Genomic DNA, 23,632 nt, shown 5'->3' on the forward strand with positions numbered 1-23,632 from the left:
ATGCTTTGGGTGCAGCAGTCTGTCTCTGAAGGAGCTCTGCAGGGCTCCTTATATTACACATAACTTTATATACACCACGGCTTCCCTGCCAGCTGTCACGGCGTCTATTTTGATCAATGAAATCAGGTGTAGCACAGCAACCACTTATTTTTGAGCCCATCTTAATCATCTTATCTCGAGAAAACAAGATAAATTATCCTGTTTTCATGATAAAACTGCCTTATCTCAAACTAATGAGAAAATGAACTCATGATCTTTATATAACAACTAAAAAAAGAATAAAAGTAGAACATGGCCGCTCTGGACTTCTGTACATAATGAAATTTTGCCTCCTGTGTTTGTTGCTGGTTTTGGAGTTCAACATTTCCTGCTCATGCAGCAGCTCTGCAACCTTCTGATTTATTTTCTTTTCTTCCTTTGACCACCTAGCAGAAAGAAAACCCTCAATCGTTCTAACCCCAATGCTCACTTTTCGATCACACAATCACAAAGTGAGCTTTTCCGCTGAGAAGAGGTAGAAGGATGGTATGCAGCGTCCCTCCCTCTAAAAGCTGGATAATAACTGCTTTAAATGCTCTTATTAGGGGTGACCCTATAATTCAGGTTGTTGCACTTGGGCAGACACAGTAGTCATCGTGAAGCCGCGGTTCATGTGGAGCTTCAAGTAACTGACTTTATTATCATTATTGTGACAAGCATAACCTGGCTTCTGGTGATACTAAACGGTGACTGTGGGAAGCAGCAACGATTCGCTGACGACAGACACACAACAAGTGAGCTGAAAGCCCACTTTAAGATGAAAAACCAAGCAAGAGAAGAAGCGTCCTTGTAAACAAATGTTTCGAGGATGAATCACTGAGCAAAGATCAGAAAACCTCTCAGTGACTCAAAACACTACCAAAGTAATTGATGTGGAATTTGAAAGCTGCTCTCCACGGTTTGGTTTGATGGCTCTCAGCATCACCACATCACCATCTGCTGGCAGACTTGTTGAAATCAGCATTTTTACACCACATTGGTCCTGCTGTTCATTGTTACCTGGGGAAGGCTGGTGGACACAGACATGCCATGTTCATTCCTGGCAGCTGTCAAGCCCTCCTACATCCTGACTACAGTTCATCAGATTATATATCCCTGCTTCTCCTTCATACACCACAGGCTGGTAAAAGGATCATGTTTTTTAAACCAGTGATGATCCACACATGCTAACCACCATGCCATCCTCATTTTTTCTAAAGTAATACAAAACTTTGTGCAGTTTTTAAGATGACAAACTGCTCGGTAAAAGGAAATGAATAAAATTAGTAAGAATTAAAGCAGAAAATATAATCAGAACAACTAGAAATCATGAATAAAGGCTAAAAAAAAACACACTCACAAACATTCTCTGAAAGAATGTTTTAAGACTGAAGATGCTTCCAGACTGATATGAAGAAGCTTCAGAGACCTTGACGTCATGTGAAACAGTCTGCAGGAGTTTGGATTTAGTCGCGATGTATGTGTGAAAGTACTGAATGGTTATTTCTCCAGGACAACCTTAAAAGCCTTGGCAGTCATGGTGCACGCACTGCGATGTGCTGAAATCAAAGAGCTTTACAGAGACATTAACCTCTTCCTCTCTGGAGCCCTCTATAGTGGCCATGATGTGTTTTTGTTGTAAAAATGCATCCATCCATTCACCCATTTTCTACACTGCTTAGTCCAGGTCAGGGTCACAGAGAAGCTGGAGCCTGTCCCAGCAATTAGCAGCGTTGTAAATATTCAGCAAGCACAATTTTCTTTTTTTGTGCCTCTGTTAATGTTCTTACTAATGTTTATGTTCTTAACAGCCAACCAGGACTGGACAGTAAAGTGGTAAATATGGAGCCCAGAAAATATATTAATCTGTAGACATGGATCATTAATACGCAGGAACAAGACACAGTTCCAGAAACGTTGGGACTCTGTGTAAAATCAAAATAAAAACAGAATGCAATGTTTTTCAAATCTCATCAACACATTTTATAATTGAGCTTCTCTGCATGATGGAGCTTTTGGAGCTGGAAGTCTTCCTGAGTCCCTGCAGTGGTTCCCAGTAGAGATTCATGTCTGCTTTTAATGCAGAAGATCACCAGCATTCAGCCTTGTCCCATGCACACAGAGATTCCTCCTGATTCAATGAATTTTCTGTCCATCTTTCCATGTGAGAGACTCTGCCTCTCTGAAATGCTCCTTTTACACCCAGCCATGTTACTGACCTGTTGCCCCGATTAGTTGTCAAATGCTCCTCCAGGTGTTTCTGGTTTGTACCAGGTACAAACCAGGTACTTTTCCAGCTTTTTGTTGCTCCTGCATCAGATTCACTATCAGCTCATATTTTCATCACATGGTGAAACGTCTCCGTTTCATCCTCTGATGTGTTGGTGATCTTCTACTGGGAAGAAAATTATGGGTTGATGAGATTTGTAAAACATCGCAATTTGATTTTATTCATATTTTACACAGCGTCCCGACTTTTTTGGAGTTAGAGTTGTAAATTATTTCTGATGCAGTTCTGGATGTCCTCCATAACTGAGTTTATGTTTGTCTTAAAAATTAATAATTCATCTATGTCAACTAAAGTAAAACTTTATTTTTATAGCGCCTCTGAAGATATAAAAAGGTCAGTGTTTTAAATCGTGAGTGTAAAAAAAGGGTAACAAAATAAAATCTGTGTATTTCTGACTCTACAGCTGCACCTGCAGTAAATCTGAAGGCTAACAGGTGAAGATGAACTTTGATTTAAAAACTGAGCTGGGAGTGCTTTTGCATTTGCAGAAACATATATCTGAGAATTCATTCCAAGTACACAAATGACTTGTTTGATAAAAACAACATTAATGTTGCAGCTACATTTAGTGGTGTTACCTCTGTCCTAGTTTCCCATGGCATTACAGCAGTAATGAAATATTATTAATATTGCAGCACTGTTATTTCCAGAGCAGCATGCGCCTTTTTAAGTCCTAACAGATAACCAGTGAATATTTCCCAGATTCCCTTTGAAGAATTTCCACATGAGTGCATCCTTGTTTCCACTCTCCAAAATTGTTTCACCTCCTTATCTCCTCTGAGAAGCTCCAAGTGATTTGCAATCCTCAGTGATGGCACAGGAGGGTACAGAAGAAGCGGGAGTCACTTTTCACTGATCTGTCTGACACCAAATGATCAGCTCTGTAATTTATCCACTGGGCTCAGTCAGAATAACTGGTGCTTTACTGAAATTTGCATACACATAGGAAACATCTTTTTACATTTTTATTGGGAAATTGCTCTTCCAATAAAAGGAAACAAAGCAGAACAACCCACAGTTGAAGTTGCAGTGAATATGTGATCCCCCAGGATGATATACGTAGGGTTAAGTCAAAATAAATGAGAACAAAATAACCAAACATGTATTTATTTGCTCAAGCTTTAAGTGAAAGGTTGTAGTTTATGCTTTACATGCAGAGTGTCCCACAGTTACTGCGAGCGGCTGTGTTTGCATGATGCAACGTGGCTCTCTGAGAGCCTGTTAAATTAAAGCAGCACCACCTTTGGAGTGTGTCTGTGTAATGGCCCATGCTCTCTGATAAGTGGCCCGATGAGGAGCTCTGTAAAGCCAACACTGTTGCTTCACAACAAGATGAATTTTTAACCAGCAGCAGTGTTTGAATGCACTGCAGAAAATGTTGCTGTCACTTCCGATCCTGCATTATCCCGTCCCACACTCCCAGCCCACCTCACACACAACACTGCCAAACAGACTCCTGAATAATGAAGGCAGGTTAGCATATTAATGTGTGTCCGCTTGTGAAGGTTTCTACCTCTTTATTTAGTGGACCAGAAACAAGTTAAAAATACATCAGAGTGGAGCTGAGTGGACAGTTAAATAAATGCTGATGTTCTATAAAGACGACTTTAACTTTCAGACCACTGGACGAATGATGACAAATTCAGATTGTATTTCATCCTTCTAGTGTTTGAATGAACATTTCAGCCATATCTGAACCCCCCCCCCCCCCCCCCAATTTAAAGTAAAACTTACTTTCAGTCCCACTTTGGACCTCACCACTAGGGATCGACTGATGTGGATTTTTTTCCCATCAGCATTATCCGACAGCTGATACAAGCCGCCGATGTTCTTAAGGTGATATTTGGAGCTGATACTGTTTTTTTTTTTTTTTGTTTTGTTTTTTTCTCAATTCACACCATAAAAATGACACAATGAAAACAATGATACGTGTTTACTTGTTTTTTTTTTTGAAGAAGCTCCTAATCCTCCCAGTTTAGGAGCTGCTGGTTATAATGGAGGACTCCCGTCAACCTGTACCGGCTCCTGTAGGTAATGATCCAGTTCCTCCTCCTCATCAGTCTCCTCAGAAGTTGGTCCGTGTGTTGAGGAATTCCTATTAAATAACATGAAAAGGCTGCAGTCTGAACGTTTAGAGAACACCGATAATGGAACCTCATAGAAAGGTTGGGACTGGATGGGAATGAAAACCTGGTTCCACTCAGGAACCGGTTCTAATTTTTCCAAAACACTGGAATCATGCACTACTGGCTTCTCCGAGGAACATTGGACAACTGGAAAAATTCCAGTGACCAACAGAATCTGGTCTACAACTACTGGATCAAAGATCGGCATGGATGAACTGCTCTGGACTCTGAGGTGACTAACAGAACTAAACAAAGATGGAATTCACTCTACATCTGGGGAACTCACACAGAGGATAGGTGAACATCAACAATTGGAGCTGGAAGTATTTCCGCATACTGATCACAACATCATGGATCTGGAACAGGATATAGATCCAGACAATAACTATTTTCCATCATAAAAAATGAATAATTGCTGCTACTAGATCATCAATACTACCAGAACATTGACTCTGGGAGTAAATGATCACTTCTGCATTTCAACTGTAGAAGCTTGTATGCTAACTTTAATAATATTAAGAACTATTTACATTTTCTTAGCCATTCAGTATAATAGCAATATCTGAAACACGGATGGAAGGTGTAGACTTTGAATTAGATGGCTATGAGCTCAGGTAAAAGAATAGAGTAAAAAGGTGGTGGGGTGTTGCCATCTTTGAACTTCAGGGTTTTGGAAAGAATGAAAACTGTGATTGACAGCTAACAATTGAAATCTCCATGGGGGAAAAAAAACAAAAATATTATTGTTAGCTGTATTTACAGGGTCAAGCATGGACACATTCAGTGAGTGGATGGAAAGTGTGTTTTCAAAAATAGGTGACAAAACTATTTGTGTGTGTGGAGATTTCAATATCAACATAGTGAATCCCAACAATCAAAATGCTAGATGAATTTATTAATACAATTTATAGTATGGGCTTTTTTGCAAAATTCACTAGACCCATAGAATCACTGGCAGAATGAGGGAAGTGTCGGGTGGCACTAAGTGTTATTAGGATATTGTGCTTGTGTTTATTTCTGTCTTTAATGGTCACTTTTACTGGGTAGGGGTATATGTATATATGACTGTAGGTGGGTATGTTTACACTGAACATTGTTGTATTATGTGTATATTAAATTAAGTCTACATTTTATCAATGTAAAGCCAGAAACCAAATTTATTTAACTACTAATGTCAGGTTGTGGCTTCTAGACAGGTTTAAACCAGGAAGCCTATCATTGTTATTTAATATTTAAGGAGAAGGGATGGGTCTTTACAAGTTATACTTCTTCTCACTCCTATTTGAATGTGTATTTTGTATGACTTATATTTCTATGCTTGTTATTTTTCATCTTCTTCTTTTTTAAATTTATTTTGTTTTTGATAGTCATACTCAAAATAAAACAAATTGTTAATTCATTAAAATATCAATACCTCTATCATGGCGATGTGATCCATAGCCTGGCTACATTATCTGGATCATGGCAACATTTTACTGAGAAACGTGACAATGGCTAAAGCTTTAATATCTGTATTGGAAAGACCAATAATAGTAACAGGTGATCGAACAGACCTATACGCTTGCGTGGATGAGTACACAGCCTAAACACCACGCTTCTCGTTTTCGTACGTGAGTGGACTCTGGAGGTCTGCCTGATGTGCTGGTCCTTTTAATTCAGTCCCATTATCACATTAATGGAATAACTTCCTACTTTCAGTGGATGTCGGAGATCAGCTGAGTTTTCCTTCTGGTGGAAATATTCCTGCTGCATCTGTCTGGAGGCTGTTAGCATCTCATCTAATTAGCAGTTAGCGCAATGATACTGGACCTTGTAGGAAGAAACCTCCACATCGTCAAGAACTGCACTGAAACCCAAACAGCTCAAAGGGAATGTTTTGTGTTTATGAGAGCACTTTCTTATTAAATCCAAAAAAGGAAGGCAAACGTTATACACGTCAAGATGTTCAAAGTTCATCCTAAGAAAAAACAGAATCAAAATAAATGGATGAAAAAGAAAAAAGAAACAGAAATGAGTGCACACAGACAGAACTACCACCCTCTTTCACACAGCATGTCCAAGGAGCTTGTTACTGCAGGGATAAGATGGGGATGGGGATGGGTCCGTTGATGAAGGCGGCAAGGTGACCAGAGAAGGAAGAATTGTAGATGAACCAGAGCAGAAGGTGGCAGATGAAAAGTGGGCTGAAACTGAAGATCCCACAAAAAAAAAAAAAAGAAAGAAACAGCCTGCATAAATGTACACATTTACTAGTTCAAGTAAATGTTTATTAAAGCAAAAACACCTGAAACTCAACACTAGACCATGCCGAACGCCACCCTGGAACTACTTTTTACACCGTGCTGAACAACATCCTGGAACTACTTTTTACACCGTGCCGAACGTCACCCTGGAACTACTTTTCACACCATGCTAAACATCACCCTGGAACTACTTTTCACACCGTGCTAAACATCACCCTGGAACTAATTTTCACACCGTGCTAAACATCACCCTGGAACTACTTTTTACTCCGTGCTAAACATCACCCTGGAACTACTTTTTACACTGTGCCCAACGTCACCCTGGAACTACTTTTCACACTGTGCTAAACGTCACCCTGGAACTACTTTTTACACCGTGCCCAACGTCACCCTGAAATTACGTTTTACACCATGCGAAACATTGCCCGGGAACTACTTTTTACACCGTGCCCAACGTCACCCTGGAACTACTTTTCACACCGTGCTAAACATCACCCTGGAACTACTTTTCACACCCTGCTAAACATCACCCTGGAACTACTTTTTACACCTTGCCCATACCTCACCCTGAAACTACTTTTTACACCGTGCTGAACATCACCCTGGAACTACTTTTTAAACCGTGCTAAACGTCACCCTGGAACTACTTTTCACACCGTGCTAAACATAACCCTGGAACTACTTTTTACACCGTGCCGAACGTCACCCTGGAACTACTTTTCACACCTTGCTAAACATCACCCTGGAACTACTTTTTACACCGTGCCCAACGTCACCCTGGAACTACTTTTTACACCGTGCTGAACGTCACCCTGGAACTACTTTTCACACCGTGCCCAACGTCACCTTGGAACTACTTTTTACACCGTGCTGAACGTCACCCTGGAACTACTTTTCACACCGTGCCCAACGTCACCCTGGAACTACTTTTTACACCGTGCTGAACATCACCCTGGAACTACTTTTCACACCGTGCCCAACGTCACCCTGGAACTACTTTTTCCACCATGCCGAACATCACCCTGGAACTACTTTTTACACCGTGTTGAACATCACCCTGGAACTACTTTTTACACCGTGCCCAACGTCACCCTGGAACTACTTTTTAGACCGTGCCGAACATCACCCTGGAACTACTTTTCACACCATGCCCAACGTCACCCTGGAACTACTTTTTACACCGTGCCGAACATCACCCTGGAACTACTTTTTACACCGTGCTGAACATCACCCTGGAACTACTTTTTACACCGTGCTGAACATCACCCTGGAACTGCTTTTCACACCGTGCTGAACATCATCCTGGAACTACTTTTCACACCGTGCCCAACGTCACCCTGGAACTACTTTTTACACCGTGCCCAATGTCACCCTGGAACTACTTTTTACACCGTGCTGAACATCACCCTGGAACTACTTTTTACACCATGCCCAACGTCACCCTGGAACTACTTTTTACACCGTGCTAAACATCACCCTGGAACTACTTTTCAGACCGTGCCAAACGCCACCCTGGAACTACCTTTTTCACCGTGCTGAACATCACCCGGGAACTACTTTTCACACCGTGCTAAACGTCACCCTGGAACTACTTTTCACACCGTGCTAAACATCACCCTGGAACTACTTTTTACACCGTGCCGAACATCACCCTGGAACTGCTTTTCACACCTTGCTAAACATCACCCTGGAACTACTTTTTACACCGTGCCCAACGTCACCCTGGAACTACTTTTTACACCGTGCTGAACATCACCCTGGAACTACTTTTCACACCGTGCCCAACGTCACCCTGGAACTACTTTTTACACTGTGCTGAACATCACCCTGGAACTACTTTTTAGACCGTGCTGAACATCACCCTGGAACTACTTTTTACACCGTGCCCAAGGTCACCCTGGAACTACTTTTTACACCGTGCTGAACATCACCCTGGAACTACTTTTCACACCGTGCCCAACGTCAACCTGGAACTACTTTTTACACCGTGCTGAACATCACCCTGGAACTACTTTTTACACCGTGCTGAACATCACCCTGGAACTACTTTTTACACCGTGCCCAACGTCACCCTGGAACTACTTTTTACACCGTGCTAAACATTCCCCTGGAACTACTTTTCACACCGTGCTAAACATCACCCTGGAACTACTTTTTACACCGTGCCCAACGTCACCCTGGAACTACTTTTTACACCGTGCCCAACGTCACCCTGGAACTACTTTTTAGACCGTGCCGAACATCACCCTGGAACTACTTTTGACACCGTGCCCAACGTCACCCTGGAACTACTTTTTACACCGTGCCGAACATCACCCTGGAACTACTTTTTACACCGTGCTGAACATCACCCTGGAACTACTTTTTACACCGTGCCCAACGTCACCCTGGAACTACTTTTTACACCGTGCTGAACATCACCCTGGAACTACTTTTTACACCGTGCCCAACGTCACCCTGGAACTACTTTTTACACCGTGCTGAACACCACCCTGGAACTACTTGTCACACCGTGCCCAATGTCACCCTGGAACTACTTTTTACACCGTGCTGAACATCACCCTGGAACTACTTTTCACACCGTGCCCAACGTCACCCTGGAACTACTTTTTACACCGTGCAGAACATCACCCTGGAACTACTTTTTACACCGTGCCGAACATCACCCTGGAACTGCTTTTCACACCTTGCTAAACATCACCCTGGAACTACTTTTTACACCGTGCCCAATGTCACCCTGGAACTACTTTTTACACCGTGCTGAACATCATCCTGGAACTACTTTTTACACCATGCCCAACGTCACCCTGGAACTACTTTTTACACCGTGCTAAACATCACCCTGGAACTACTTTTCACACCGTGCCAAACGCCACCCTGGAACTACCTTTTTCACCGTGCTGAACATCACCCGGGAACTACTTTTCACACCGTGCTAAACGTCACCCTGGAACTACTTTTCACACCGTGCTAAACATCACCCTGAAACTACTTTTTACACCGTGCCGAACGTCACCCTGGAACTACTTTTCACACCTTGCTAAACATCACCCTGGAACTACTTTTTACACCGTGCCCAACGTCACCCTGGAACTACTTTTTACACCGTGCTGAACATCACCCTGGAACTACTTTTCACACCGTGCCCAACGTCACCCTGGAACTACCTTTTTCACCGTGCTGAACATCACACGGGAACTACTTTTCACACCGTGCTAAACGTCACCCTGGAACTACTTTTCACACCGTGCTAAACATCACCCTGGAACTACTTTTTACACCGTGCCGAACGTCACCCTGGAACTACTTTTCACACCTTGCTAAACATCACCCTGGAACTACTTTTTACACCGTGCCCAAGGTCACCCTGGAACTACTTTTTACACCGTGCTGAACATCTCCCTGGAACTACTTTTCACACCGTGCCCAACGTCACCCTGGAACTACTTTTTACACCGTGCTGAACATCACCCTGGAACTACTTTTTACACCGTGCTGAACATCACCCTGGAACTACTTTTTACACCGTGCCCAACGTCACCCTGGAACTACTTTTTACACCGTGCCCAACGTCACCCTGGAACTACTTTTTAGACCGTGCCGAACATCACCCTGGAACTACTTTTCACACCATGCCCAACGTCACCCTGGAACTACTTTTTACACCGTGCCGAACATCACCCTGGAACTACTTTTTACACCGTGCTGAACATCACCCTGGAACTACTTTTTACACCGTGCTGAACATCACCCTGGAACTGCTTTTCACACCGTGCTGAACATCATCCTGGAACTACTTTTCACACCGTGCCCAACGTCACCCTGGAACTACTTTTTACACCGTGCCCAATGTCACCCTGGAACTACTTTTTACACCGTGCTGAACATCACCCTGGAACTACTTTTTACACCATGCCCAACGTCACCCTGGAACTACTTTTTACACCGTGCTAAACATCACCCTGGAACTACTTTTCAGACCGTGCCAAACGCCACGCTGGAACTACCTTTTTCACCGTGCTGAACATCACCCGGGAACTACTTTTCACACCGTGCTAAACGTCACCCTGGAACTACTTTTCACACCGTGCTAAACATCACCCTGGAACTACTTTTTACACCGTGCCGAACATCACCCTGGAACTGCTTTTCACACCTTGCTAAACATCACCCTGGAACTACTTTTTACACCGTGCCCAACGTCACCCTGGAACTACTTTTTACACCGTGCTGAACATCACCCTGGAACTACTTTTCACACCGTGCCCAACGTCACCCTGGAACTACTTTTTACACTGTGCTGAACATCACCCTGGAACTACTTTTTAGACCGTGCTGAACATCACCCTGGAACTACTTTTTACACCGTGCCCAAGGTCACCCTGGAACTACTTTTTACACCGTGCTGAACATCACCCTGGAACTACTTTTCACACCGTGCCCAACGTCAACCTGGAACTACTTTTTACACCGTGCTGAACATCACCCTGGAACTACTTTTTACACCGTGCCCAACGTCACCCTGGAACTACTTTTTACACCGTGCTAAACATTCCCCTGGAACTACTTTTCACACCGTGCTAAACATCACCCTGGAACTACTTTTTACACCGTGCCCAACGTCACCCTGGAACTACTTTTTACACCGTGCCCAACGTCACCCTGGAACTACTTTTTAGACCGTGCCGAACATCACCCTGGAACTACTTTTGACACCGTGCCCAACGTCACCCTGGAACTACTTTTTACACCGTGCCGAACATCACCCTGGAACTACTTTTTACACCGTGCTGAACATCACCCTGGAACTACTTTTTACACCGTGCCCAACGTCACCCTGGAACTACTTTTTACACCGTGCTGAACATCACCCTGGAACTACTTTTTACACCGTGCCCAACGTCACCCTGGAACTACTTTTTACACCGTGCTGAACACCACCCTGGAACTACTTGTCACACCGTGCCCAATGTCACCCTGGAACTACTTTTTACACCGTGCTGAACATCACCCTGGAACTACTTTTCACACCGTGCCCAACGTCACCCTGGAACTACCTTTTTCACCGTGCTGAACATCACCCGGGAACTACTTTTCACACCGTGCTAAACGTCACCCTGGAACTACTTTTCACACCGTGCTAAACATCACCCTGGAACTACTTTTTACACCGTGCCGAACGTCACCCTGGAACTACTTTTCACACCTTGCTAAACATCACCCTGGAACTACTTTTTACACCGTGCCCAAGGTCACCCTGGAACTACTTTTTACACCGTGCTGAACATCTCCCTGGAACTACTTTTCACACCGTGCCCAACGTCACCCTGGAACTACTTTTTACACCGTGCTGAACATCACCCTGGAACTACTTTTTACACCGTGCTGAACATCACCCTGGAACTACTTTTTACACCGTGCCCAACGTCACCCTGGAACTACTTTTTACACCGTGCTAAACATCCCCCTGGAACTACTTTTCACACCGTGCTAAACATCACCCTGGAACTACTTTTTACACCATGCCCAACGTCACCCTGGACCTACTTTTTAAACCATGCGGAACATTGCCCTGGAACTACTTTTTACACCGTGCCCAACGTCACTCTGGAACTACTTTTCACATCGTGCTAAACATCACCCTGGAACTACTTTTCTCACCGTGCTAAACATAACCCTGGAACTACTTTTTACACCGTGCCCAACGTCACCCTGAAACTACTTTTTACACCGTGCTGAAAATCACCCTGGAACTACTTTTTACACCGTGCCCAATGTCACCCTGGAACTACTTTTTACACAGTGCTAAACATCACCCTGGAACTACTTTTTACACTGTGCCCAACGTCACCCTGGAACTACTTTTCACACTGTGCTAAACGTCACCCTGGAACTACTTTTTACACCGTGCCCAACGTCACCCTGAAACTACTTGTTGCACCATGCGGAACATTGCCCTGGAACTACTTTTTACACCGTGCCCAACGTCACCCTGGAACTACTTTTCACACCGTGCTAAACATCACCCTGGAACTACTTTTCACACCCTGCTAAACATCACCCTGGAACTACTTTTTACACCTTGCCCAACGTCACCCTGAGACTACTTTTTACACCGTGCTGAACATCACCCTGGAACTACTTTTTAAACCGTGCTAAACGTCACCCTGGAACTACTTTTCACACCGTGCTAAACATCACCCTGGAACTACTTTTTACACCGTGCCGAACGTCACCCTGGAACTACTTTTCACACCTTGCTAAACATCACCCTGGAACTACTTTTTACACCGTGCCCAACGTCACCCTGGAACTACTTTTTACACCGTGCCCAACGTCACCCTGGACCTACTTTTTACACCATGCGGAACATTGCCCTGGAACTACTTTTTACACCGTGCCCAACGTCACTCTGGAACTACTTTTCACACCGTGCTAAACATCACCCTGGAACTACTTTTCACACCGTGCTAAACATAACCCTGGAACTACTTTTTACACCCTGCCCAACGTCACCCTGGAACTAATTTTCACACCGTGCTAAACACCACCCAGGAACTACTTTTTACACCTTGCTAAACATCACCCTGGAACTACTTTTCACACCATGCTAAACACCACCCAGGAACTACTTTTTACACCTTGCTAAACATCACCCTGGAACTACTTTTTACACCGTGCTAACCATCACCCAGGAACTACTTTTTACACCTTGCTAAACATCACCCTGGAACTACTTTTCACACTGTGCTAAACATCACCCTGGAACTACTTTTTACACCGTGCCCAACGTCACCCTGGAACTACTTTTCACACCGTGCTAAAGATCACCCTGGAACTACTTTTTACACCGTGCTAAACATCACCCTGGAACTACTTTTTACACCGTGCCCAACATCACCCTGAAACTACTTTTTACACCATGCGGAACATTGCCCTGGAGCTATTTTTTACACCGTGCCCAACGTCACTCTGGAACTACTTTTCACACCGTGCTAAACATCACCCTGGAACTACTTTTTACTCCGTGCTAAACATCATTCTGGAACTACTTTTTACACCGTGCCCAACGTCACCCTGGAACTACTTTTCACACCGTGCTAAAGATCACCCTGGAACTACTTTTTACACCGTGCTAAACATCACCCTGGAACTACTTTTTACACCGTGCCCAACATCACCCTGAAACTACTTTTTACACCATGCGGAACATTGCCCTGGAGCTATTTTTTACACCGTGCCCAACGTCACTCTGGAACTACTTTTCACACCGTGCTAAACATCACCCTGGAACTACTTTTTACTCCGTGCTAAACATCATTCTGGAACTACTTTTCACACTGTGCCCAACGTCACCCTGGAACTACTTTTCACACTGTGCTAAACGTCACCCTGGAACTACTTTTTACACCGTGCCCAACGTCACCCTGGAACTACTTTTCACACCGTGCTGAACATCACCGTGGAACTACTTTTTCACACCGTGCCGAGCGTCACCCTGGAACTACCTTTTCCACCGTGCTGAACATCACCCTGGAACTACTTTTTACACCATGCTGAACATCACCCTGGAACTACTTTTTACACCATGCTGAACATCACCGTGGAACTACTTTTTCACACCGTGCCGAGCGTCACCCTGGAACTACTTTTTCCACCGTGCTGAACATCACCCTGGAACTACTTTTTACACCATGCCGAACGTCACCCTGGAGCTACTTTGTCTCAGTTTCATCATCTGACATGTTGTTTGTCTTCTACTGGGAATAAATTATGAGATGATGGGATTTGGAAACTATTAAATTCAGTCTTTGTTTACAATTATGTGAACATTGTCAGTAGCCTAATGATTCAGGTGTGCAGGCGTGAAGCGCGTGCTGTGTAGCAAATGCAGTGCCCCAACTTCATTTTATCACATCACACTATGTTACTCATGAAAAACTAAAAGTCAGAATGATTTGTGAAAAACTTCCTCCTCTCCAGCTTGTAGAAGCTGCTTCAGCAGCAATGAGTTGAAGGATTATTCACTTGGCCTGGGTTCCCATTTTTCTGGTTATTGTGCAGCTGAACATCTGCCAAGTCAGTCCCAGGTTAATATGTCAGAGGGTCCAGTGGAAATACTGGAAGCCATAACAGGTGGTGCATTAATTCTAATCACCAATGCTGCATTTGTTTGAGTGTTATTTGCACAATTAGATGAAATAAAGTGAAGTGTCTCATTAGGACACAGCAGACAGGGCTCAGATTGCTTCTTGGCTTGATTTGGTCTACACTAATGTTAGCCAACATTAAATCAATAAGCGATGGATTGTAATGGCTTGAATCTATTATCCATGGAAGGCCAAAGGAAAATACTCAATATACAAACACTGTGTGCATCCCTCCCCTCAAAACAAAACATGGGATGTTCTAGGCTTGATTAATCATGTTTTAAATTGGAATTATTTAAGCTAATGGCCCATTACTGGCATGTTGACACAGTGCTTTCTCTCTCCTCACTTTCTTTTTCCGCTCCTCTTTGTGATGGACAGGGAAGCAGCCAAACCTCATTAGAACACAGAAACAACAAAAGAACTCCAATAGAGACAGAAAAAGTTCACAAAATGTTTGTTTTCTCTTTCAATTTTTCTCCCCGCCTGACAATAAGCTTACTGTTGGGTCTGAATCAATGCTAATTACATGAACAAAGTAAAGAAACATTAGAATGAAGCAGCAGTTCAAGCACATCAAAGTTAAATCATTTCTGTCTCCATTGAAAGATTTGTCCAACTAAGCAGGAGGGATTAGATGTTTCTGTAAATCTAAAAACTACAACTTTATCTGATCTTGTGCTGCTGACAAACTGGAAACTATAACATGTCCAACCTGCACCACAGTAATAGCAACTAAACGACATCACTGGGTCACAGTAGGTGTGAAGCATCATCCACTACTTAAAGTGGAGAGTGGTGGTGAAGCCATGTTTATAACCATCAGATGAGTGTGAAGTTAACGACGATCTGCAGTAGTGGCCCTTTCAGACAGGGACTGGAATCCTGAAAAGAAGTCTAGAGGTGTTCAGAGTGATGGTGTATGAAAATACAAAGACTTTCTGCAAAGATTCCACTCCATCCTGGATGTTTTAAAGAGTTGGAATCCATTAAAAAAACAAATGAATAAATAAGAATTAAAGTCTGTCTTGTTCATGGTGTGTTTATTTGTCTCGTAAATATTTGGTAACCTCAGTGTGAAGCTGAAAACACTGATGGTGTGCATCAGAAACGACTTTAAAAGTACTAAAGCTACATGGAAGAAGAGCTGCTAGTGGAGGGAAGGGATGAACTGGCATGCAGCAGAGAGGAGGTGGGGAAGGACTGCCTTGGTGGGGTGTTCTGATAGAAAACAGTACGAGAGGCTGTTCTGTGCCTTCTGGATACCAAAGTCTCCTCAAGTCCGATATGAGTCCATCTGTCCACTACAGCTACAACTTGACTGCAACTGTCTCATGCAGCAGGACAATGATCCCAAATCTACACCAGAATCATGCTTGATCTCTGTGTGGTCCAGTCAGAGTCCAGACCTCATCCTGACTGAAGACAGGCTGGAGGGGAATGAGGTCTCAGTGTGGTCCAGTCAGAGTCCAGACCTCATCCAGACTGCAGGAACCAGACCGGCTAGAGGGGGAGGAGGTCTCAGTGTGATCCAGTCAGAGTCCAGACCTCATCCAGACTGCAGGAACCTGAAAGGCTGGAGGGGTAGGAGATCTCTGTGTGGTCCAGTCAGAGCTACATGGTCCAGTCAGTGGTCCAGTCAGAGTCCAGACCACTTCCTGTCTGAGATGCTGTGGTGGGACCTTCAGAGAGCTGCAAACCTTAATGGCCTGAAGCTCCATTGGGAAGAGCTTGTGTGTTGTGGTGGCCTTTTACAGGGATGACTTGGATTTTGATGGTGCAGCCATTGGTTGTTGGTTGGTGGGAGGCACTAAAATGGCACATTGACCCAGAACATGACATAAGCCAAGACTGCAGCTGACTGCCACGGAGGGTTCCTGCTGACCTCTTCACTGCTTCCTGTTTGGTTGCCGTGGATACATACAGGTTCATGTTGGACTTAAATCAACACAGCCAGAAGTCTCATTTTCTGATCTGAGTGTACTAGAAAGAAAACCACAAGCATTTCTGTCAGAAACACAAGTACATGTATTTCTGCGATTCACATATGAGAATTTGTTTTTCAAATTCCATCCCATCCCATTTTTTGTGATTAGGGGTTGTAAAGAGTTGGAGATGTAAAACAGAAGCAAAATCTAAATCCTTCCAGGCAGTGGAGTGCACTGCTTCTCTCTTTCAGATGTCTAGATTCTGTCCATTCTTTTAAAAAGCTGTTGAAAACACTTTTATTCACACAGGCTTTTTAGCTAAATGAGAGTTTTATAACTGTGTGTATGTGTTTGTGTTTTTTCATGTCTTTTGTCATTTTATTTGTCTTTCCTCCCAAAAGGAAAAAAGACTAAGAAAATGTAGAATCGAAGTCCATTTTGTGGTCCAGCAGCTGCTAAAAAGCAGCTGTGATTAAAAGTGTGTTTTTCACTTTAAAGCAGGGCAGTGCTGATGATAGGATAGGAACCAAAAGAGAGGCTGTTCTGTCCTGTCAGCATGTTCTGGCCCTTAGACACAGTCATTTAAAGATGATAATTCAAGGAGAGCTTCTAAAAAAGTAATAAATTATGAGTATTTGAAGAGCATAAATCGTGTCCTTATAGAAGTGATCTGGACCCAGATCCATGACCATTGAGTCTTTCTGGAATATACCATGTACCAGTGAGATTGTTTGGAAAGCTGGAAATCACAATGTAAGAACCACAAGGCCATTGTAGCCACTGAAAACTTATCTGAACTGAACTGTATTGTCGTGGATGTGAGGTAGCATGAGTTTTTTATGCTAATGTGGCTGGTGCTCCTGTCAGTTTGTGTTGTTGGACTCAGCTCATTTGGCTCTACCTGTGCAGCTAACTCTCCGTGGACACTGTTAGCATTATAATTGCTACTAGCTGACAATCCTCAGTGGAATATGTGTCATGTTAGTCATTAGCCAGTGCTGATAGATGTCTTTGAAAAGTGACACTTGAGAAGGGATGTAATGAAAGAATGTATGTTGCATACAAAAAGACATCAGAAACCCAGCAAGACTATGTTATACAGTCTGTTATTTCTTCTTCTGTCTTTTATCACAGCACCTTAATGTTCCTTTAAATGGAATTATTTGTCTTTAATGTTTTCTGAAATGGGTGGCACAATGGTTCTTTAGCTTAAACTAAACCTGCATGCTAGGATTTAGGGCTGCCCCAGACGAATGAGGACCATTTAAAAACACCTTATATGATTCAGCTCTACGTATGTTTGTGCATGGACATGAACATTACTGCAGAAAGAAGTAACGTGTCACAGACGTGAATGGAAACTGTCACAAGGTGAAGTGTGTGTTTGGAGCCTACGCCGGGGATTGGTTGTGGAGCTGCACGAATCCCATCCAGATGAGCTGAACTCATCTTCTGTCTGACCTGGTAATTCCTGAAAAAAACCACCAAACTTCCCTCTAGTTTCTAGCTGCTGTTCACATGCTGATTGCTCAGATTGAGGCCTTTAATAATAATAATAATAGACTGGATTTGATATAGCACTTTTCAAGGCCCCCAAAGAGCTTTTACATAGTGTATCCATTATTCATCCACCCCTCACTCATACCTGGTGATGGTAAGCTACGTGTGTAGCCACAGCTGCCCTCGGGCAGGCTGACGGAGACGTGGCTGCCAGTCTGTGCCTACGGCCTCTCCGACCATCACCGAACATTCATCCACATTCATTCACCAGCGATGCCAACACTGGAGGCAAGGAGGGTTAAGTGTCTTGCCCAAGGACACAACGACAGAGTGGGAATCGAACCACCAACCTTCCAGTCATTGGATGACCTGCTCTACCTGAGCCACTGACACCCCTGGCAGTTAAAAACACTCCCTGGGAGAGCAGGAATACGTACAGACAGTCTGGTTAAGCTGAGTGGCAGGAAAACATCATGACTCGCCTTAGATATTGTCAGACCTTATAATAATAATAATAATAATAATCCATTTTACATTATTAATCCCACTGGGGAAATTAGATTCTGCTTTTTACCCACTTCTGTATTTTCTAGAGTGCGGTGGGCTGCCATGTTTCTGCACACAAGGAGCAGTTTGGGGTTTAAGGGCCTTGCTCAGGGACCCACGGTGTTTCACCTCTGTTGGCACACCAGGGACTTTAACCTCCAGACCCAAGCCCACCTGTAACAAGGCTACCACTTTCCCTTATAGGTGGACCCTAAGGAGCAATTAAAGATGAATGGCAATTAAAGAACTGATCTTTTTTTATTTTAGTTTAATTCACTTTTAAATATCATTTCCATTTTGAGTTATGTAAATATGGCTTTTATACTGGTACTAAATGATCACTGTTAGATTAAATTATGGCCTATGTGATTTTTCAGCGCTGAGACAACTGACCTCAGGTTGTGTTTGTTTTCTTTAGTTATCACAATATCTGGCGCTCAGTCATTAGCTGGCTTCAATGAAGCAATAGCATAGTATTAATATATACCTTGTACAATGGACATTGAAAAGTGGTTCAACAGTAACATGAAGAAAGGAACATGAATCAGTCGCCAGGACTGAGATGTGGGTCAGACTTACACAAAACAAACACTCAGCACAACGCAGATGTGACATAATGAATGTCAGTGTGCCATTAAAATGAGTCAGAAGCCCAGACTTAAGGTTGGAAAGTTATAGTGTTACTTTAACACACAGCGGCTGGACAGCTCAGTTGGCAGGGCATCAGTCTGCCAGGTGGACCCTTAACGGTGCTGCCTTACCACTGTAAGCCGCTTTGGATCTGCATCTGCTGAATAAAGATCCACTACAGATGCATTCTGTTGAAAAACTGGTCTTCAGCTGCAGTGACCGTATGATGAAAGAAAGTGATGCTACAGCTGAGAACTCCCACCAGGAACAGGGGGCATCTCTTGCTACCAGAAGAATGTAGGGCTACTCTGGAGGAACACTGTCACCATGACGACTTTCCACCGATGTCTCATCCAGTTAGAAAGTGCAGCTGGTAACTCTGCTGTCTTTTAGCATGCATCACACTGTCTTCAGCATCATTTCAAACAGAATTCCTCTCTCTGAGTACTAAAAACTGCACTTTAATTCTGCACCATTCCAGCTGTGTGCAGCATTAACTGTGCATCCAGAGCGCAGAAGCCGACAGTAAATCCGGATCAGACTTAACATTCAGTGACAGAAACAATCCAGCTGTGAAGCAGCGTCTTCATTCTCTATGTTTTTACCCACTAAGCAGACTGACAGAGAATATCTGGTTTATCTGTTCTGAAAGCATCAAATAGGAAATGCCTGGTATTTTTCTGGATTTTAGCATTTGGAAATATTCATATTTATCCATGATAATATTTCTCAGATATGAGTTCATCATGAACTGGCTGTTTTTCATGCTTCCGTTTATGCTTCGCTGATTTTTATTTATTTATTTTTTTCAAATACCACCCAGCCAGAGCTAGGACTTGTCATTAGTTTGGAACCTTCCCAGATAGTAAAAGACATTACATATTTGGTTTTGACTCGCTGTGCTGACTAAATGTGAGTGTGGTCACATCAGTCACATGACCACCATGTCACCACACACCACATGCAGGCTTCCTGTATTAGCCGTAATCCACGTCCAGGCCAACAACTGGCATCTGGACCACATGTAGCCCACAGGAGATTTGCCATAATCCAAGCCAGGCTGGTAACTGACATCTGGTCCATTTCAGGCCCACATAACACTTGTCAGTGCCAAAACTGTGGCATAAGTGCCAAAAATAGCTCGAAATCGGCCCAGACATATCTGCTGTTGGGCTTTCCTCTATTAGGCTGAATGTGAGCACATTTAGTTTCTGTTCTAACGGCAGAACGTTCCAAATATGAGCCTGTTTCTGCCATAAATGGTCTGTACTTATAGATAGATCTTGTAGTGAACGACAATCCCACTGTTAGCTCAGCACTTCTGTTTGCTTCTTTGTTGGAGGATCACCTGGCTGTTAGAGCTCACCTGCCACTCTCTGACCTCCGCCAGCTCCATCTGCTCTGAAAAAATCAAGAGTCGGTGAAACAGCGAGACATGAGTCCATCTGTGGAAATATGGCAGCATAAATTCTGTAAAACTGCAGAGAAACATGTTTTCAATGAGCACTAAGATATTTCTCATCTTAGTTTCTTTTTAATTGTGCTGGATGCAGCAGTACTTTAGCCCAGTCAGATGGAGGCGACGGAGGCAAACAAAGCCAGCTGCTACTCCCTTTAGCACACAATCCCCAGTTAATGAATCTAAAACATGACGTCATGTGCTGTGATGGACCAGAGAGAGAGTTTCACACTGATTTCTAAACAGATCAACACTGTTAAATATTCTGAAAGACGTACCATGACTCTGTCACGTCCCAGCTGGACTCTTGTGATCCCTTCTGTGTTGATGTTGGCCATCAACATAGTTAAACTTGTAAACTTGAACACATTTTTCCTTTACTCCCTTCTCTTCACTGGATGTTTTTATCACATCTTACGACGTATGTGTCATGCTAACGGCTCAGGTTTACTTACTATTGTTTTTATGGCTCTGAAATTGAGGTTGGAACACAAATGAGACGGGTCCTCTCCTCCGCCCCAGATTATGGAACCAAACTGTCATATCAGTTCCGGTTTTTAAGTCTCATCTAAAACTAGGGTTGCAAATGTGTTAATGCATTATTATCATGTTAATAAAACATTTTTTGTCATTGCTTGCAAGTGTCGCCCCTGGAATCGCTCATTTTTACAGTTTCTTCCTGCACACAACGCAAAGCAAACCTGGCAGTTATTTACTGGCTTTTACCTCGTCTATCCACACAGTAGAGAACCATGTGATTTGGACACGTCGCCGCCTCCGTCGACTCCAGGGGTTGAAGCTTCGCACAGCTTTAAATTTATCCTGCTGACTTGGTACCTTTTTAACTTAAATTAGGAAATTTCCTTCTTTTTTTATTTTTTTTTTTTTCAGATATCTGACTTTATCCCAGTGATTTATAGGGAATATTGAACTGCTGTGCAGTGCTTAAAGAGAATGATTTCTTTTTAAAAATAAGTGTTTTTTTTCAACCAAAAATAACTGAGAGGCCCTTTTTCTTTAGAAAAGCAGTTGTAATGCCCTACTTTTTAATTAATCATTATAAATAATGAGATTAAACACAACTGTTCACATTTCCTTTTTTTATTTTTATATGTTTCTGTGACAGTAGTTTAAGTTACATCCTGCTCTGAATAAGAAAACATGTTTTCTGTATTGCTGTGCTACTAAGAAAATGGGCTGTCAGGGCTCCATCACTGTATCAGGTGTCCAGAGGAGATTTTCTCAGCACTTCCTCACACAGCAGCTCAGGGTCACAATAACAGCTTTCTGGGGAAGGAGAGACTCCAACCTTCGAGTAAATTAAAGGTAAGGCCAAGGTCCTGCTGCAGGTTTCTATAAAGATGTGGACAACGTTTACCTCCAGCAACAACAGAACACATTCCTCTGAATGTCTGTACAAAAATAAAGAAGTCAGACTATTAATGGCATTCTCAGGTGCCTTCCAGTTTATGGTTGGTGTCTATTCAAGACCTTTTTAAAAACAATTTTGTCAAATCATTCCTCATAGATGTTGTATATGGAGGACCAGGGGGGTCTTTGGAACAGTTTTACAGCATTTTGATGAGTAAAAAATAGCAAAATGAAAAATATAGAAGTCAAAATGTAAATTCGAATTCAACAGTTCATACAAAAAGAAATTCAACTGTAAAATGTTTTGTAATTAAACCTTTTAAATTGAAATACACTACTGTTCAAAAGTTTGGGGTCATTTCCCTATTGAATCCCATGGCAAAGTCACCCCAAACTTTTGAACGGTAGTGTATTAAAGAAGAATTGCATAATAAAATAATTACTTATTAAATACTGTGATTTGTAAATGTGTTTTAAAATTTTATTTCAAAAGAGGAAAAATAAATAATACAATTCATATATTCGGTTAGAAATACCTTTCCATTTAATTTATTTTTCAAAGTTTATTTCAAGCATGTTCTTTCATTTACAATATTTACAGTATTTACATCTTCACATTTCATGTCTGAAAAGGCAGAAGTATAAACTGAAGTATATTTATAGATTTATAGAAGTATAAATCGCCCTACACCATTTCTACAATACACCGTAACACTCTATTCGTCTCTAGAAGCTTCTGCAATGTCACCAAATTTATTTTCATCTAGCGTTGTATTTATTTCTCTCCAAGATCTCGTATTGATGATAGAGAGTTTGACCACTGCACAAGCCTCTCCAGCTCTTCCCAAAGATTCTCCATGGGGTTCAGGTCTGGACTCTGGTGGCCGATCCATGTGTGAAAATGATGTCTCCTGTTACCTGAACCACTCTTTCAATCTGAGCCCCATGAATCCTGGCACCATGTCATCAGGGGCGATGGAATAACCTGCTCATTCAGTATATTTAGGTATCAGCCAACCTCATTCTTTGGACACATAATGTTGCTGATCCTAGACCTGAACCTAGACCTGAACCTAAACCTGAACCTAGACCTGAAGAACTGCAGCAACCCCAGATCATAGACTGCCCCCACAGGCTTGTACAGTAGCACTAGGCATGATGGCTGCATCTCTTCATCCTCCTCTCTTCTGACCTTGATACTCCATCACTCTGGACCAGGATAAACCTGGACTCATCAGACCACATAACCTTCTTCCATGGCCCCAGAGTCCTGTCTTTATGCTCCCTAGCAACCAAGCCTTTTTCTCCAGTTAGCCTCACTGATTAGTGGTTTTATTCTGGCTCAAAGGCTGTTCAGTCCCTTAAGTTCCT

The sequence above is a fragment of the Melanotaenia boesemani genome, chromosome 6, assembly GCF_017639745.1.
Source record: "Melanotaenia boesemani isolate fMelBoe1 chromosome 6, fMelBoe1.pri, whole genome shotgun sequence".
NCBI lineage: Eukaryota > Metazoa > Chordata > Actinopteri > Atheriniformes > Melanotaeniidae > Melanotaenia > Melanotaenia boesemani.